The 19,806-nt window shown below is 39.9% G+C and overlaps 1 protein-coding gene across 8 annotated transcripts in view; it reads left to right on the top strand.

The window, feature by feature from the left end:
- ARHGEF11 (Rho guanine nucleotide exchange factor 11) overlaps positions 1-19,806 on the top strand; it is a 114,135-nt gene that overhangs the window by 19,480 nt on the left and 74,849 nt on the right. The gene's annotated exons all lie outside the window — the stretch shown is intronic.

The raw sequence follows: 19,806 nt of genomic DNA, 5'->3' as shown, positions 1-19,806 counted from the left end.
CAGTAGTTGTCGCTCGCGGGCTCTAGAGCGCAGGCTCTAGAGCGCAGGCTCAGTAGTTGTGGGGCTAGTTGCTCCGTGGCATGTGGGATCCTCCCGGACCAGGGCTTGAACCCGTGTCCCCTGCATTGGCAGGCGGATTCTTAACCACTGTGCCACCGGGGAAGCCTCACATTTTGGTGATTTATGAATAATACTGTTGTTAACACTGGTGTACAGGTATATGTTTGAATCCCTGTTTACAGTTCTCTTGGGTATATACCTCATAGGAGAATGACTAGATCATATGATAGCCCTGTGTTTAGCATTTTGAGAAACTGCCAAACTGTTTTGCAAAGGTGGCTGCATCATTTTACATTGCCACCAGCAATCTGTGAGGGTTTCTAATTCTCCACATCCTCTCCAACACTTGTCATTATTTGTCTTTTTTATTATAGTGGGTGTAAAGTAGTATCTCATTGTTTTGATTTGCATTTTCTTAATGACTAATGATGTTGAGCATCTTTTCATGTGCTTCTTGGTCATTGTATATCTTCTTTAGAGAAATGTCTTATGCTAAACCAACCTTGCATTCCTGGGGTAAATCCCACTTGGTCATGGTATATAATCCTTTTTACATGTTGCTGGATTCAGTATGCTAGCATTTTGATGATAATTTTTGTGCATATAGTCTTATTTAATCTTTAGACTAGCACTATGAGATTAGGGTTCCCATGAAAAACTGAAGCATAAATTAAGCAGTTTTCCTGTGACTACATAGTGTCAGGACTAGAATAGGAAAGTAAGACTTTTGAATTTAGTCTAATTTTCTTACCACTGCTTTACTTTGCCCCTCTTTTTAGCATAGATAACCAACAGTTGTTTTCATTTATTTGGGCTGTTTTCCTTTTTTTTTTTTTTTTTTTTTGCGGTACGCAGGCCTCTCACTGTTGTGGCCTCTCCCATTGTGGAGCACAGGCTCCGGACGTGCAGGCTCAGCGGCCATGGCTCATGGGCCCAGCCGCTCCACGGCATGTGGGATCTTCCCAGACTGGGGCATGAACCCATGTCCCCTGCATTGGCAGGCGGACTCTCAACCACTGCGCCACCAGGGAAGCCCCGTTTTCCTTTTTTTGAAATCCTATCATTATTGCTTAGATTGAAAACTCCCATTACATGGCCACATAATTAAGATTTAATATTAGATGCATTTTGAATGATAATGAAATTTATATCCTTGATGGTTATTAATTTGATTTTAAATGTGTCCTTGTCATTGTCTCTTTTTTGAATGAGGAACATTGCAGAGGAAGGACGTATCTGTGATTCTTCTCTCTTTTTTAGTGCTCAGCATTTGCTGTGCCCAAATAAATACTAAATAAATGCTTTAGGACTGGAAGGATGCATCTCTGTAGTGCCCACCTGAAAGCATCTAAGAACAGCTTATTCTGCTGGCCTAAAATCCTCTTGAACAGCTCTCTTCTACCTGAATTGTGTACCCCATCACACCTGTCTCTCTCCCTCCTTCCTAAGTAGCAACTGGTTCATCAGAGACTGTAATTGCTGAGAATTTACTGACAGAATCTCAGCATTAAATCTTTGGCTTTTGCCACCTTTTCTGATGGCAGGCTATAACACATTTCACATTGAGGTACAAGCATTTAGAGACCCAGAAAAGCTCTTCTGGAGAGCTCATGAGAGTGAGTGGGGAGCACGTGGGCAGACATTTCCCTGTAAGTATATAACATTGGTGGATATGTGTGAATGCTTTTAATTCAATTGCTTTATCCATGTCAGTGTTGTAATTTAGCCTTGCCACTCTGAACTCCTTAGCTCCTGCTCTAGTAAAAAATAGGGGGGGAAAAGAATTTATTTTAACGTTAGTCAAAGCCCAACATCCCTAGATATATCTTCTGAAAAACAAGACCACATGTTCAATTACAAAGGCAAATGAAAATGCTTTTTGTATTATACGTTTTCGCTGAATACTTGTGCTGCCTCTCCATTAATGTGGGTATTTAGGACTTGCCTCTGCATCAATTGATTAATCATTTGTATGTGTAAAGAGATAGAATGCAAGTGTGTATGTACATATTGCGATTTTCTCCTGTTTTAAATCCAGAAGCCATTGCCTCATTTTATGGTCTAGCAGCACTGTGACCTGGAATAATGAACAGAATGTCTTGGGACACACTTGTGTTACCAGTTAATAGAGACTGCCTGCATCTCTATAATTGAAAAGAGCAATGTTTAGTTTCCAGTGTGGACTCAGAATATTTTTTTTCCCTTAATGTGTTTTTTTTCCTTTTAATAGTTTTATTCTGCTATATTTGATCTACAATCAGTGTATACATTTACAGTATATAATTTGATGCATTTTGACATTGTGTACATCTGTGGCACTATCCCCACAATTAAGACAAGGAACATACCCATCACTCCCAAAAGTTTCCTCATGCCCCTTTGTAATCTCGTTCTCTCTCTTCTCTTCTTTCCCATCCCCAGGAAACTATCCTTGGGGATTTCTTTTCTATCACTGTAGATTAGTTCACATCTTCTGTAACTTTATATAAATGGAATTATACTCTATGTCCTTTTTTCTTGCCTGACTTTCACTCAGCACAATTATTTGAGGTTAATCCATGTTGTTGTATGTATCAGTAGTGTATTCTTTTTTTATTGCTGAGTTTTATTCCATTTTATGGATAATCTGTGTATCCAGTCTCCTGTTGATGGACATTTGGGCCACCACAAATAAAACTGCTATGAACGTTTATGTACAGGTCTTTGTGCGGACACATGTTTTCCTTCTTGTGTAAACCCGAGGAGATGATTGGCTGGGTTATATGGTAAGTATGTGCCCAGCACCATAAGAAATAGCCAAATTGTTTTCCAAAATGGTTTTACAATTTTACATTCCCACTAGACAATGTGTGAAAGTTCCAGTTGTTCTACATCTTGGCCAACACTTGGTATGGTCAGTCTTTTTAATTTTAACCATATTAGTGTGTGTGTAGTAAGTTGTTCTACATCTTGGCCAACACTTGGTATGGTCAGTCTTTTTAATTTTAACCATATTAGTGTGTGTGTAGTAAGATATCTTATTGTGGTTTTAATTGGCATATCCCTCATGACTAATGACGCTGAACATTTTTTTTAATTTATTTTTATTACTTATTTAATTTATTTATTTGAGGCTGTGTTAGGTCTTCGCTGCTGTGCATGGGCCCTCCCTAGCCACGGTGAGCAGAGGCCACTCTTTGTTGCAGTGCGTGGGCTTCTCATTGCCGTGGCCTCTCTTGTTGCGGAACACGGGCTCTAGGCGCACGGGCTTCAGTAGCTGTGGCATGAGGGCTCTAGAGTGCAGGCTCAGCAGCTGCGGCGCACAGGCTCAGCCGCTCCACAGCATGTGGAATTCCACCAGACCAGGGCTCAAAACCGTGTCCCCCGCGTTGGCAGGCAGACTCCCAACCACTGCACCATGAGGGAAGTCCCTGAACATTTTTTATGTGCCTGTTTGCCCTGCTTATGTCCTCTTTGGTGAAGTGTTTGTTCAGGTCTTTTGTCCATTTTTTAAGTGGGCATAGTTGCTTAGTATTAACTCAGTTATTAAATTGTAAGTGTTCTTCGTGTATTCAAGATACAGTTTCTTTGTCAGATATGTTTTTGCAACTGTTTTCTCCCAGTGACATGCTTTTTCGTTTTTGTGACAATGTCTTTTAAAACTTGTTTCACATTTGCATGCAGCAAAATACAGCGTCTTTGAAGACCAAAAATTCTTAATTTTGATGAAATCCACTATATCAGTTTTTTCTTTTATAGTTTATACTCTTTGTATTGATTAAGTAAATCTTTGCCAAATTCAAAGTAAGGTCTTCTCCTAGAAGTTTTATGATTCTAGCTGTTACATTAGATCTGTGCTTTATTTTTAGTTATTTTTTGTATAGGGTGTGAGATAAGAATTGAGGTTATTATCTCTTTTGGTTTACGGATATCTAGTTGTTGTAGCACTATTTATTGAAAAGAGTATTCTTTCCTCATTGAGTTGCATTGGCACCTCTGCTGAAAATCAGTTGATCATATGTGTGTGGCCTGGACTCTACTTTGTTCCATTAATCTGTCAGTAACACTGGTTTGGTTATTGTCATTTTATAATAAGTCTTGATATCAGATGATACAAGTTTTCTAGCGTTGTTGTTGTTTTTGGTCGCGCCACACGGCTTGTGACAGCTTGTGGGATTTTAGTTCCCCGACCAGTGATCAGACCCGGACCCTCAGCAGTGAGAGTGCGGAGTCCTAACCACTGGACCACCAGGGAATTCCCTCTAGCGTTCTTTTGTTTTCAGAATTATTTTGGTTATTCTAGGTCCTTTTCATTTTCATGTAGATTTTAAAATCAGTTTGTCAGGTTTTACAAAAATGCCTTTTTGGGGTTACAGTTGAGATTGTGTTGAATCCATAGATCAGTTTGGAGAGGATTGGCATCTTAACAATATTCAGTCTTCCGATCTCTGGACATTGTATATTTCTCCATTTAGGTCTTTAATTTCTCTCAGCAGTGTTTTGTAGTTGTTAGTGTACAGGTCTTACACATCTTTTGTCAGATTTATCCCTAAATATTTCATATTTTGGATGCCATTTTAAATTGTAGTTTTTAAATATCAATTTTCAGTTATTTCTGTCAGTATGTATAAATATTAATTTTTATGTATTTATCCTGTATCCTGCTACCTTGCTAAAGTCAATAATTCTCATAGCTTTTTTGTTAATTCCCTAAGATTTTAGAACCGCTTGTTTGATTCTAAATCATGTTGTTGGCAAATGATGAGCTTTGCCTCTTCATTTCTAATCTGTTTATTTTTTGAGTTTTGGAGAAAAATCAGGATTTTATAACTTTTTGCTAGACATGTGAAGCATACGTTGGATTCTCCCTCACTAGGAATTCTTTAAAAATAAATAAAAAGGGGATTATTAAGTCCTTCTATCCATTCCTTTATTCATTCAGTGAACCTTTAGTATCCACTGTGTGTCAGTCACTATCTAGTGACTAATGGAAGAGACAGACATATAAACAAGTAATTTTAATTTAACAAGTAAGTACAGTAAGTGCCATAGTAGTTATGATGCAGAGTACGCTGGGGACTTCGAGGCAAGGCGATTCAGAATCAGGGGAGGGAATGAAATGATCTCTGCAGGCCTGCTGCTACCCTGGATGGGTATGATTGACAAAAGAATACTCAGAGATTATTGATCGGCAAATGTTTAAACTACACTGTCCTGAGAAATTCTACATCCTCCCCATCCTGATTGTTAGTTACAGTCGGCCCTCTGTGTCCTGGGTTTTTGCATCCATGGATTCAACCAACCTTGGATCAAAAATATTCAGAAAAAATAAAATTCCAGGAAGTTCCAAAAAGCAAAACCTGAGTTTGCTGTGCACCAGCAACTATTTACATAGCATTTACATTTTATTAGGTATTATAAGTAATGTAGAGATGATTTAAAGGATATGGGAGGATGTCAGGGGTTATATGCAAATACTTTGTCATTTTGTATTAGGTACTTGAACTTCCGGGGGTGGCAGGTGGAAGAGCCCTGGAATTAATCCCCCTTAGATACCGAGGTACAACTGTATTTACTTTATTATTGTTGAGAGTCTGAAAGGACTACATCTTTATCTATAGTTAGTTCGTTTTTCTTTCTTCTTCTTATTTTTTTTTTAATCTTACATGAAGGCAACAGCCTTTGCTTCTAGCCTTAAATCTCACTGACCTGAGTCCAGGAGCCGTGGGAGCAGGGATATTTGATATCATGTTACTCTTAATACTAAATTATGCTGCTGTGTTCTTAAGAACCCTATGAGTTCGGTACTATTGCCCCCATTTCTGCAAGTTTTTGGTTTTTTTTTTTTAATAAAGTGAGCTTTTTTAAAAAAAATATTTATTTAATTTATTTATTTGGTTGCGCCAGGTCTTAGTTGCAGCAAGCAGGCTCCTTAGTTGCAGCTCACTGGCTCCTTTAGTTGCGGCATGCAAACTCTTAGTTGCAGCATGCATGTGGGATCTAGTTCCCTGACCAGGGATGGAACCCGGGCCCCCTGCATTGGTAGCGTGGAGTCTTAACCACTGGACCACCAGGGAAGTCCCAATTTCTGCAGTTTTGTTTTGTTTTTTTAAAAAGCACTTTAGCATGTATCCTGTTACTTTTTAAATTCTCATAGCAACTCCTGAGGTCTTTACATTTCTCCTGTCATGTACATTGAAGGGGAAGTAAGCTTCTGACTTTGTAGCCCCAGCATATTTCTCGGAATCTGGTGAGTAGGAGGTGCTAAATAGACACTAATGTGTGTGTATTGGCATAATTTCTCTTCAGCCTAGTTGTCATGCTTTGGGCTCCTCTAAATAATATAGGATCATTCGCATTTTATAGATAAGGAAATTTATCCAGGCCACCAGAGAGTAGATGATTGTAGGTTCTCCTTCTTCTCCTCCTCCCCCTCCTCCTCCTCCTCCTTCTTCCTCTTCTTCCTTCTTCTTCTTCTTCCTCTTCCTCTTCCTCTTCTTCTTCTTCTTCTTCTTCTTCTAGAATTTAGTATTTTATTCGTTTGTAAAATTATATAATTTAAGAAACACTAACAGCACTCTTCATTTTAGAGGTGAGAAATCTTGCTATCATAGAGGAAGGCTAAAAACTTAGACATATCCACACTTCTTATTTGTTTCTGAAACCTCCGTAGTCATGACCTCATTCTTCCTGTCACCCTGTTGCAAAAAGAATCTCTCACTTTCCTGAATTGAGAACTCCCAGAAGGCGGGGACCAATATAGCAAAGCGACTGGCACATGGTAGGAACTGAGTAAACATTCTTGACTGAGTAAATGAGTGTATCCGACTCACCATGGGAAACACGCCCATCGGACCAATGCGCGAAGAATCTGGTGGCCAATTTTCCATTCCAATGCTTCTTCCTCCTTCGGGGGTAAGAAGAAGTGAACTGCACATACCTATGCTGCATGTGTTAAAGCCCTCTGTGATCTTATGATGGTTAACAGACACACCCCACGCCTTAAGGGGAGGGCTACAGTGCATGTATGACAATAGACCTTCAGGCTGCAAGAGTGAATAAGACAATCCCTGCCTCAAGTAGCTCACAGACTATTAAATAAATAACTTAGCGCAGGGTGAGTGCAGTGATGGGGATGTGCACTGTGAGTTAGGGGCACAGAATAAAGATAACTGACCCAGTCAGGGGAGCAAAGTGAGGTTGCTTTTTGTTTGTTTGTTTACTAAAAACGAATACAGTGTTTGTTATGTGCCGGGCACTGTTCTAAGCAATTTGCACCTAATAACTCCTTTACTCCTCGTAACAACCCTGCAAGCTAGGTTCTGTTAGTGTCCCCATTTCACACTGAGGATAAAGAGCTACAGAGAGTTAAGGTCACACAGCTTGTAAGTTGTGGGACTGGGATTCAAACTCAGGCACTGTGGCTCTAGAGTCTGTGCACTTAAGCACATGCCAACTGGGTCTCTTGTAAGTCCTGAAGTAGAGGGGAAAAAAATGAGAAATATAAACATTTGTATTAAACTGACAAGATTTCTTGTTTAACTGGCTATGGGGTTAGAGAGAAGGAAGAGTCGAGACTGATTGCCAGAGTCTCTACTTTGGGTTAGAGAGAGAATACAGGAGTAGTAAAGAGGTGGGGTGTACGGAGATGAGGTTTTCAGTGGATTGAGTTTGAGTGTTTACGGGTCGAGGTGTCTCCCTATAAAGTTACGTATAGAAGTCAGAAACTTGAGAGAGTCTAAGGGCTGAAAAGAAGCTTCGGGAGTCATCAGTGTTATGAGAGCTGGTTAAAAGTACCAGAGTAGACACTGTCCCCTGTGAAGAGAGTGGCAGACCAGAAGGAGAAAGAGAGAGAGAGAGATCAGCATTGTCAGATGCAGAGAGAAATCCAGTTTGACGGGATCTAGAAAAGAAAATCCTTCAAACTTTCAGTTAAGGGACTATTAACAGTTCAGGGTCAGCAATCTTACTGAAAACAATCCCATCAGTGTCCGGAGGCAGAAGTCAGATTACAGTGGGCTGAAGAGTAAGTGGGAGGTGAAAACGTGAAGATAGTAAGTGTAGACTACTCTATACTTTCCAGAAGTCTGGATGAGGAAAGAGGTTGCTTGGTAAAAGCTAAAGGAGCTTTCTGGGTGAAGGAAATACTTTCTCCTCAGGTTAAGAGAGATTTGGATAAATTTATGGGTTGAGGTGGTAGAGCCAATAGAATTAGGGGGATCCTGAAGATTTAGGAGAGAAGGAGCTCCTGAGGAAGCAGAGGGGAGTGGAGTCAGGGACCTCGTGAGAGGGCCTCGACTAGACGAAAGTAGCTAAGATGTGTGTGAATGTTGATTGAGGAGCTTATAGGTAGAAGTAGGAAATTGAAGAAGAATATGCCTAAGGACTCTAATTATTTCAGTGAGGTCAGAAGAAAAACAACCTTATGATAACATGAGGGCAGGCTTTAAATACAGAACTTGAGGAGAGCCATAAATGTTTGGAGTGGTGGTGGAGAGGGTGTGAAAAAGAGAATTGGGCTAATAAAGCCCCGACTGGAGACACTAAAGGCCTGACAAAGGTTGGAGACCTTGGATCTGCATGCAGGATTGCATGGCAGTGTGGTTTTTCCCCAGCTAACTGAGTCCACCTAACTGGCAACAGGAACAGAGGCCACAGATGGGAGTTTTGCTGCAGTGCTGGTTTGCTGGACACATTTGATGGAGGATCGGAGGTACAAAGGAATCAGGACTGTGACTTCAGGTGATCAACTACAGAAGAGAAGCCAAGAGAGGGCTGACACCTGGAAGGAAAATAGAAGGGTCTGGTGAGGTCACTTATAGGTGAAAGAGCAGATGTAGTGGGACTGAATGTGAGAGTGAGGGGAACTGGAGTTTGTGTCTTTGAAGGTGGAAGTATTCTGGACATAGTCAGGATCCAAAGTGTGTAGTTCTGGGAGTGAGTAGAGGAGATTGAGTGGAGGTGAAAATCTTAGGAATTAAGGGATAAAAAGAAAATACATTCAGGGAATTCAGTGTGTTGTATGAGACCCATAAACAGATTTGCTCTGCAGAATAAGAGGTACTGTAATAGAGGGAGGGAGGATGTGAGCAGCTATGCTGGGGAAGAGGCAGGGAAATGCTTCACCAGGGTATTAATACGTTTGATCTGAAGCTTGAGGAATGAGCAGGAGTTTGCTAGGCATTCAATGAGTGAGCATGGCGAAGCATGGCTGTGCTATGTAAAGCAGGATAGGGAAAACCAAAATGACTGTGCCTTTGAAATAAACCCACCCACTGGACAAGGCTTCTGATGTGTGTGGGTCGGAATGGGAGATGCAAGGAGTTGGGAACAGACCCAAGTACAGGTGACGGCAGGGAAATGTAATTCAGTCCTGGAAATAAACGCGATTTCTCTAGTGTAGAGCAACTATGGCCAGCGGTCCAGGCATGTAGTTAGTTACAGACGTTCAACACTAGATAGCAGAGCATAGGATGAGGAGTCCACATGAATATTAGCCTGTAAACTCCAGGTTCCCCCTGCCATATCACTGCCCCATCAGCCACCCAAAATGGCACCCTTATCTAAAGACCCTCCATGACTTTGCATCAGACAAGGAAGGAGAATCTGACTTGTGTCTTATTTTGCTTTTGAAACCTAGCAGTGCTTCTTCATACACATTAGGCACTCAATAAATTTTGTTGAATGAATGGCTCAGAAATGATGGTGATGATGGTGATGATGATGATAGTAACTTAAAGCTTAAATAGCGTTTACTGTGTAAAGCACTGTTCTAAATAGTGCTTAATATTCAACAACAGTACTGTGAAATAGGGCTTCCCTGGTGGCGCAGTGATTAAGAATCCTCCTGCCAGTGTACGGGACATGAGTTTGAGCCCTGGTCCCGGAGGAAGATCCCACATGCCATGGAGCAACTAAGCCCGTGTGCCACAACTTCTGAGCCCGCATGCCACAACCACTGAAGCCCCTGCGCCTAGAGCCCATTCTCTGCAACAAGAGAATCCACCGCAGTGAGAAGCCCGAGCACCGCAACGAAGAGTAGCCCCCTGATCGCCGCAAGGAGAGAAAGCCCGCGTGCAGCAACGAAGACCCAGTGCAGTCAAAAATAAATAAATAAAATAAATAAATCTATTTAAAAAATACTGTGAAATAGGTTCTCTTTTTATCCAGATTCAACATAGATGATTGAGCAAAAATATCAAATTAATACCTAGACAGAGAAACTGTTTACTTTGGATATATGAAGGATACGTATCCATCTCGAGTAGAGGATGTGGAAAGTAGTCGTATGAGAGTTCAAGGAAAGATCTTTTCTTCTAATCAGTAAACCTAGGGAAGTGTGGGGGGCGGATGGCTGTTTGTTTTTTGTTTATGTTTTTGTTTTACAGCTTTACTGAGATATATTTCACATACCATAAAGTTCACCCATTTAAAGTATACAGTTAATTGATTTTTTTTTTTTGCTGTACGCGGGCCTCTCACTGTTGTGGCCTCTCCCGTTGCGGAGCACAGGCTCTGGACGCACAGGCCTAGCGGCCATGGCTCACGGGCCCAGCCGCTCCGCGGCATATGGGATCCTCCCGGACCGGGGCACGAACCCGTATCCCCTGCATCGGCAGGCGGACTCTCAACCACTGCGCCACCAGGGAGGCCCAGTTAATTGATTTTTAGTATATTCACAGAGTTGTAAGACCACCACCACCATCTAATTTTAGAATTTTTCAGTACCCCAGAAAACACCCCCCTGTTCATTAGCAGCCCTTCCTCTTTGCTGCTCCCTGCCCTTCACCCTAGCCCCAAGAAGCCACAAATCTACTTTATATCTCTATGAATTTGTCTATTCTGAACATTTCACATAAATGGAATCATACAATGTAAGGTCTTTGTGACTGGCTACTTTCACTTAGCATGTTCATCCATGTTGTAGCAGGTATCAGTACTTCATTCGCTTTTTTCTCGCTGCTTAATATGTCATTGTATGGATACACCAGATTTGTTTATTCATCAGTTGATGGACATTTGGGTTGTTTTCTCTTTTTGACTTTTGTGAATACTGCTGCTATGAACATTTGTGTACAGCTTTCTGTGTAAATATATGTTTTCAGTTCTCTTGGGTGTATGCACCTAGGAGTGGAATTGCTGTGTCATATGGTATTCTGTGTTTAATATTTTGAAGAGCTGCCACATGGTTTTTCAAAGTGACTGTACTGTTTTACATTCTCATCAGCAATATCTGAGGGTTCCAATTTCTCCACATCCTCACCAACACTTGTTATTTACCATTATTTTGGTTCTAGCCCTCAGGATCGGTGTGAAGTAGTATCTTATTGTAGTTTTGATTTACATTTCCCTAATGACTAATGATATTGAACATCTTTTCTTGTGCTTATTGGCCATTTATATCTTTTCTGTAGAGAACTGTCTATTCAAAATTTTTGCCCATTTTTAAAATTAATTTATTAATTTGGTTCTGCCGGGTCTTAGTTGCTGCAGGTGGGCTCCTTAGTTGTGGCAGGTAGAGTCTTTAGTTGCGGCTCCAGGGCTCCTTAGTTGTGGCATGTGAGCTCTTAGTTGCGGCATGCATGTGGGATCTAGTTCCCTGACCAGGGATCAAACCCAGGCCCCCTGCATTGGGAGCATAGAGTCTTATCCTCTGCACCACCAGGGAAGTCCCCTGGTTTTTTGTTTGTTTGTTTGTTTTTTATTGTTGACTTATATGAGTTTTTTAAAAATATATTCTGGTTACAAGTCCCTTATAAGCTATATGAGTTGCAAATATTTTCTCCCGTTGTGTGGATTGTATTTTTACTTTCTTGATGTTGCCCTTTGAAGCACAAGTTTTTAATTTTAATGAAGACCAGTTTATTTTTTCACTTGTTGCTTATGCTTTTAGTTTTATATCTAAGAAATCATTGCTTAACTCAGGATGACAGAGATATACTCCTATGCTTTCTTCTGAGAGTTTTACAGTTTTAGCTCTTACATTTAAGTCAATGATCCATTTTGTTAATTTTTGTGTGTGATGTGAAGCAGGTCCAACTTCATTCTTTTGTTATGGATTTCCAGTTGTTCTAGCACCATTTATTGAAAAAACTGTTCTTTTCCCATTGAATTGTCCTGGAACCCTTGTCAAAAATCAGTTGACCATAAATGTGAAGATTTATTCCTGGATTCTCTATTTTGTTGACCTATATGTCCGTCCTTATGCTAGTCCTATTCTGACTTGATTACTATAGGTTTTGAAATTGAGAAATATGAATCCTCCAACTTTTTCAAGATTGTTTTAGCTGTTTATTTTCATATGAATTTTAGGATCAGCTTGTCAAGTTCTGCAAAAAAACAAAACCCTGCGATTTTGATAGAGATTATATCAAATCTATACATCAATTTGTGGAGTATTGCCATTTTTTTTAAAGGTTTCTGTTTATGTAGAAGACACAGACTAACATTATTAGATGGTAAGGTTCACAAGTGGGTTCATTTCTTTCCTTAGCTTTTTTTGGCTGCATTGGGTCTTTGTTGCTGTACGTGGGCTTTCTCTAGTTGCGGTGAGCAGGGCCTACGCTTCGTCGTGGTGCGCGGGTTTCTCACTGCAGTGGCTTCTCTTATTGTGGAGCACGGGCTCTAGACGCAAGGGCTTCAGTAGTTGAAGCATGTGGACCCTAGAGCACATGGGCTTCATAAGTTGCAGCACGCGAGCTCAGTAGTTGTGGCTCTCAGGCTCTAGAGTGCAGGCTTAGTAGTTGTGGTGCACGGGCTTAGTTGCTCTGCGGCATGTGGGATCTTCCTGGACCAGGGATCGAACCCGTGTCCCCTGCATTAGCAGGTGGATTCTTAACCACTGCGCCACCAGGGAAGTCCCGAGTATTGCCATTTTAACAGTCTTAAATCTTCTAACCCACGAACATGGATCTTTTCACTTAATTTCTTTCAATGGTGTTTTGTATTTTTCACTATACAAGTCTTTCACTTCTTTTGTTAAATTTATTCCCAGGTATTTTATTTTTCTGCTACTATTAAAAAGGAAATGTTTTCTTAATTTCATTTTTGTATTGTTCATTGCTGGTGTATAGATATATAAATGTTTTATATCAGCTTTGTATGCTGTGGCCATTTATTAGTTCTAATAGTTTTTTGTGGATTCCATAGGATTTTCTATATACAGGGTCACATCATCTGTGAAGAGAAGTAGTATTACTTCTTCCTTATCAATCTGAATGCCTTTTATTTCTTTTTCTTGCCTGATTGCCCTGGCTAGAACCCCTAGCTCAATGCTGAAAAGAAGTGATGAGACCAGATATCTTTGTCTTGCTCCTGATCTTGGGGAAAAGGCAGCCAGTCTTTCACCTTTGATATTAGCAGTGGGTTATTTGTTTGCTTTTGAGGGAAGGATGAGATAGAATTTAATAGGTGCTCCAGGAAGCAAGTTCATGTTGGGAGAAGGCAAGAGAGGTTCAGAGTGAGATTCAGCCACTGAATATTGAACTGGGGGTGGCATGCTTTTGTAGTGGAATGAAACGGCTCAGAGCTGGACTGCTTAGTGTGTTGAGGACTTTGTAGCCAGGTAGACGAGCTTCACCCCTGTAGAAGTTTTCCACCAGCTAGCTTAGACTAGCTAATGAATTTGCGTTGATAAGGAGTCCCCTTGTGTTTAGGTCAAATCATGGTTCACTTTGGTTTAGAAGCTAGGAGAAATAGAAGAAGGGTGTTTATCCCTTCTGGCTGCCCTTTAAGAGCTTAGTGCAATACCAGTGACCTCAGGATTACTCTTCTTGAAGAGCCCCATCTTCTGATCACTGTATTTGTTACTCAGTACTGTTTGTAAACAATTGGCTCTTTGTGGGTTTGCACTTAACTTCTCTTTTGCCTTAACTTAAGTCTCTTTTGCCTTTGTCTTCCTAACTCCTCAGATTGTAAATTTCCCAAGGACAAGAATCATGCCTCTACCTTAATATATGCCTCAGATGTCTAAATCACTTCTGTGTACCAATAAATAGTTATTAGCTATTGATAAAGATAAATGTGATTATAAATGCAAAGATTTCTGAGCCGTTTGGGAAGATATTAAGTATAAATCCATTTTATACTCGATAAGCGGACTTTTGGAAGAGATGAAGGAGGTCACCTGAAAGTCATGATTTTAAATTTTAATAGACACCCACTTGAGTTTTTAAATATGTGCATGAGTGATATTTCTAACCTGCCCCTAGAATTTATTTCAGTTCATTCCCACTTACCTACAGGTGACATACCAGGCAATCTGACTTTTCACTTCCTATGGACTTGGCCTTTACTAACTCCCACTCCTGAGTGCAACTTTGTGACTCAACAACAGCTGGGAGGAAAAGCCTTTGAAAGCAAAGCTGTGCCTTGCCTTTTGTTCCTTTCCCCACCTTGTGAAGGAATGAAGCAGGGCTTAGGAGAGTAGCTCTGTTTGTATCTCTCCAAGAGGCGAAGCCATTGGCTCTAAGTATAGAGTGAGAAGCTCTGAGGAGTTGAATAAAGGGTGAGATAGAGATGCTAAACCCATTTTTCCAGCTTCTCCCAGTGTTGTTATCTCCAAAATGGCCAACACCCCTACACTGATGTGCAAACACATTCCAAGGCCTTGGTGTAATAGAAAACACCAACCTGGGATAGGAGCCCTGGCTTCTAGTTCTCACCCTGTCACTAGAGGACCCAGAAAAATTCAATTAAAGGCCTTCTTCCTCAGCATAGGCTGCCATAACAAATACCATAGATTGGGTGACTTAAAACCATAGAAATTGACTTTCTCACAGTTCTGGAGGCTTGAAGTTTGAGACCAGGTTACCACCGTGGTTGGGCTCTGGGGAGGGCCTCTTCCTGGCATGTAGACAGCTGCCTTCTCATTGTGTGCTCACATGGCCTTTCCTTGGTGTGTGCACATGGAGAGAGAGAGGGGGCCAACTCTCTGGTGTCTTTTCTCATAAGGGCACAAATACCATTATGAGGGCCCCACCCTCATGACTTCATTCAACCTTCTTTATCTCCCAAAGGTGCATCTCCAAATACCATTACACTGAGTGTTAGGGCTTCAAAATAATGATTTCGGGGGGGGGAACACAGACATTTAGTCCATAACAAAGGCTCCAATCCTCAGTTTTCTTGTCTGTGAAATGAGGATGTTGAGATTCTTTCTAGCCCTTAACATTTATGATTCTGTGAGGTTGCATTTGCATTATTTTCTATTTTGAGTTATTTATAATGTTCCCCGTTACATTCTCTCAGGCAGCTGAATGGGTTTAGATTTAAATGGAGTTAGGTTTATTCTTTTATTTAATAAGTATTTTTTGAGTATCTGAGCATCTCCTTTGTGCCAGGAACTATTGTAAGCACTGAGACTATAGTAGTGAACAAAAGAGACAAAAAATTCTTGCCTTCCTGGAGCTTACATTCTAGGTGAATTAAATAAGGAATAAAAGGATAATGTGTTAGGTAATAATTGCTGAAGAGAAAATAGGAAGTATCAGAAACGCAGGGTTGCAGTTTTAGATATGGTGGTCGGAGAAGACCATCTAAGGTGGCATTTGAGTAAAGAGAGAAGAGAGTGAGTTTATTTTATTACTTTTTAATTTAATTTTATTTATTTTTTTATACAGCAGATTCTTATTAATCATCCATTTTATACACATCAGTGTATACGTGTCAATCCCAATCTCCCAGTTCATCACACCCCCACCCCCCACCCCTGATGCTTTCCCCGCTTGGTGTCCATACGTTTGTTCTCTGCATCTGTCTCAATTTCTGCCCTGCAAACTGGTTCAGCTGTACCATTTTCTAGGTTCCACATATATGCGTTAATATACGATATTTGTTTTTCTCTTTCTGACTTACTTCACTCTATGACAGTCTCTAGATATATCCATGTCTCTACAAATGACCCAATTTCGTTCCTTTTTATGGCTGAGTAATATTCCATTGTATATATGTACCACATCTTCTTTACCCATTCGTCTGTCGATGGGCATTTAGGTTGCTTCCATGACCTGGCTATTGTAATAGTGCTGCAATGAACATTGGGGTGCATGTGTCTTTTTGAATTATGGTTTTCTCTGGGTATATGCCCAGTAGTGGGATTGCTGGGTCATATGGTAATTCTATTTTTAGTTTTTTAAGGAACCTCCATACTGTTCTCCATAGTGGCTGTATCAATTTACATTCCCACCAACAGTGCAAGAGGGTTCCCTTTTCTCCACACCCTCTCCAGCATTTGTTTGTAGATTTTCTGATGATACCCATTCTAATCTGTGTGAGGTTATACCTCATTGTAGTTTTGATTTGCATTTCTCTAACAATGAGTGATGTTTTCATGTGCCTCTTGGCCATCTGTATGTCTTCTTTGGAGACATGTCTATTTAGGTCTTCTGCTCATTTTTGGATTGGGTTGTTTGTTTTTTTTAATATTGAGCTGCATGAGCTTTTTATATATTTTGGAGATTAATTCTTTGTCCGTTGATTCATTTGCAAATATTTTCTCCCATTCTGAGGGTTGTCTTTTCGTCTTGTTTATGGTTTCCTTTGCTGTGCAAAAGCTTTTAAGTTTCATTAGGTCCTATTTATTTATTTTTGTTTTTATTTCCGTTACTCTAGGAGGTGGATCAAAAAAGATCTTGCTGTGATTTATGTCAAAGAGTGTTCTTCCTATGTTTTCCTCTAAGAGTTTTATAGTGTCCAGTCTTACATTTAGGTCTCGAATCCATTTTGAGTTTATTTTTGTGTATGGTGTTAGGGAGTGTTCTAATTTCATTCTTTTACATGTAGCTGTCCAGTTTTCTCAGCACCACTTATTGAAGAGACTGTCTTTCCTCCATTGTATATCCTTGCCTCCTTTGTCATAGATTAGTTGACCATAGGTGCGTGGGTTTCTCTCTGGGCTTCCTATCCTGTTCCATTGATCTATATTTCTATTTCTGTGCCAGTACCATATTGTCTTGATTACTGTAGCTTTGTGTAATCAAAGATTGCTGTAGATTACTGAAGTCAGGGAGCTGATTCCTCCAGCTCCATTTTTTTCCCTCAAGACTGCTTTGGCTATTCGGGGTCTTTTGTGTCTCCATACAAATTTTAAGATTTTTTTTTCTAGTTCTGTAAAAAATGCCATTGGTAGTTTGATAGGGATTGCATTCAATCTGTAGATTGCTTTGGGTAATATAGTCATTTTCACAATATTGATTCTTCTAATCCAAGAACATGGTATATCTCTCCATCTGTTTGTATCATCCTTAATTTCTTTCATCAATGTCTTATAGTTTTCTGCATACAGGTCTTTTGTCTCCCTAGGTAGGTTTATTCCTAGATATTTTATTCTTTTTGTTGCAGTAGTAAATGGGAGTGTTTCCTTAATTTCTCTTTCAGATTTTTCATCATTAGCGTATAGGAATGCAAGAGATTTCTGTGCATTAGTTTTGTATCCTGCAACTTTACCAAATTCATTGATTAGCTCTAGTAGTTTTCTGGGGGCATCTTTAGGATTCTCTATGTATAGTATCATGTCATCTGCAAACAGTGACAGTTTTACTTTTTCTTTTCCAATTTGAATTCCTTTTATTTTTTTTTTCTTCTCTGATTGCCGTGGCTAGGACTTCCAAATCTATGTTGAATAATACTGGTGAGGGTAGACATCCTTGTCTTGTTCCTGATCTTGGAGGAAATGATTTCAGTTTTTCACCGTTGAGAATGGTGTTTGCTGTGGGTTTGTCATATATGGCCTTTATTATGTTGAGGTAGGGTTCCCTCTGTGCCCACTTTCTGGACAGTTTTTATCATAAATGGATGGTGAATTTTGTCAGAAGCTTTTTCTGCATGTATTGAGATGATCATATGGTTTTTATTCTTCAATTTGTTAACATGGTGTATCACATTGGTTGATTTGCGTATATTGAAGAATCCTTGCATCCCTGGGATAAATCCCACTTGATCATGGTGTATGATCCTTTTAATGTGTTGTTGGATTCTGTTTGCTAGTATTTTGTTGAGGATTTTTGCATCTATATTCATCAGTGATATTCATCTGTAATTTTCTCTTTTTTTGTAGTATCTTTGTCTGGTTTTGGTATCAGGGTGATGGTGGCCTCATAGAATGAGTTTGGGAGTTTTCTTCCTCTGCAGTTTTTTGGAAGAGTTTGAGAAGGATGGGTGTTAGCTCTTTTCTAAATGTTTGATAGAATTCTTCTAAAAATGTTTGATAGAATTCACCTGTGAAGCCATCTGGTAAATGGTCCTGGACTTTTGTTTGTTGGAAGATTTTTTTTTTTGCAGTACACGGGCCTCTCACTGTTGCGGCCTCTCCCGTTGTGGAGCACAGGCTCTGGACGTGCAGGCTCAGTGGCCATGGCTCACGGGCCTAGCTGCTCTGTGGCACGTGGGATCTTCCCGGACTGGGGCACGAACCCGTGTCCCCTGCATTGGCAGGCGGACTCTCAACCACTGTGCCATCAGGGAAGCCCCTGTTGGAAGATTTTTAATCACAGTTTCAATTTCATTACTTGTGATTGGTCTGTTCGTGTTTTCTATTTCTTCCTGGTTCAGTCTTGGAAGGTTATACCTTTCTAAGAATTTGTCCATTTCTTCCAGGTTGTCCATTTTATTGACATAGAGTTGCTTGTAGTAGTCTCTTAGGATGCTTTGTATGTCTGCAGTGTCTGTTGTAACTTCTCCTTTTTCATTTCTAATTTTATTGATTTCAGTCCTCTCCCTCTTTTTCTTGATCAGTCTGGCTAATGCTTTATCAATTTTGTTTATCTTCTCAAAGAACCAGCTTTTAGTTTTATCGATCTTTGCTATTATTTTCTTTGTTTCTATTTCATTTATTTCTGCCCTGAACTTTATGATTTCTTTCCTTCTGCTAACTTTGGGTTTTGTTTGCTCTTCTTTCTCTAGTTCCTTTAGGTGTAAGGTTAGATTGTTTATTTTGAGATGTTTCTTGTTTCTTGTGGTAGCCTTGTATAGCTATAAACTTTCCTCTTAGAACTGCTTTTGCTGCATCCCATAGGTTTTGGATTGTTGTGTTTTCATTGTCATTTGTCTCTAGGTATTTTATGATTTCCTCTTTGATTTCTTCAGTGATCTCTTCGTTATTTAGTAACGTATTGTTTAACCTTTATGTGTTTGTGCTTTTTACGTTTTTTCCCCTGTAATTGATTTCTAATATCATAGCATTGTGGTCAGAAAAGATGCTTGATATGATTTCAGCTTTCTTAAGTTTACTGAGACTTGATTTGTGACCCAAGATATGATCTATCCTGGAGAATGTTCCGTGCGCACTTGAGAAGAAAGTATAATCTGCTGTTGTTGGTTGGAATAGCCTGTAAATATCAATTAAATCTATCTGGTCTGTTGTGTCATTTAAAGCTTGTGTTTCCTTATTAATTTTCTGTTTGGATGATCTGTCCATTGGTGTAAGTGTGGTGTTAAAGTCCCCCATTATTATTGTGTTACTGTTGATTTCCTCTTTTAGAGCTGTTAGCAGTTGCCTTATGTATTGAGGTTCCTATGTTGGGTGCATATATATTTATAATTGTTATATCTTCTTCTTGGATTCATCCCTTGATCATTATGTAGTGTCCTTCCTTGTGTCTTGTAACATTCTTTGTTTTAAAGTCTATTTTATCTGATATGAGTATTGCTACTCCAGCTTTCTTTTAAGTTCCATTTGCATGGAATATCTTTTTCCATCCCCTCACTTTCAGTCTGTATGTGTCCCTAGGTCTGAAGTGGGTCTCTTGTAGACAGTATATATATGGGTCT

Source organism: Mesoplodon mirus (assembly GCF_964341445.2).
Source record: "Mesoplodon mirus genome assembly, chromosome: 3".
NCBI lineage: Eukaryota > Metazoa > Chordata > Mammalia > Artiodactyla > Ziphiidae > Mesoplodon > Mesoplodon mirus.
The sequence above is the reverse complement of the archived record's forward strand: the minus strand, read 5'-3'. Positions and strand labels throughout refer to the sequence as shown.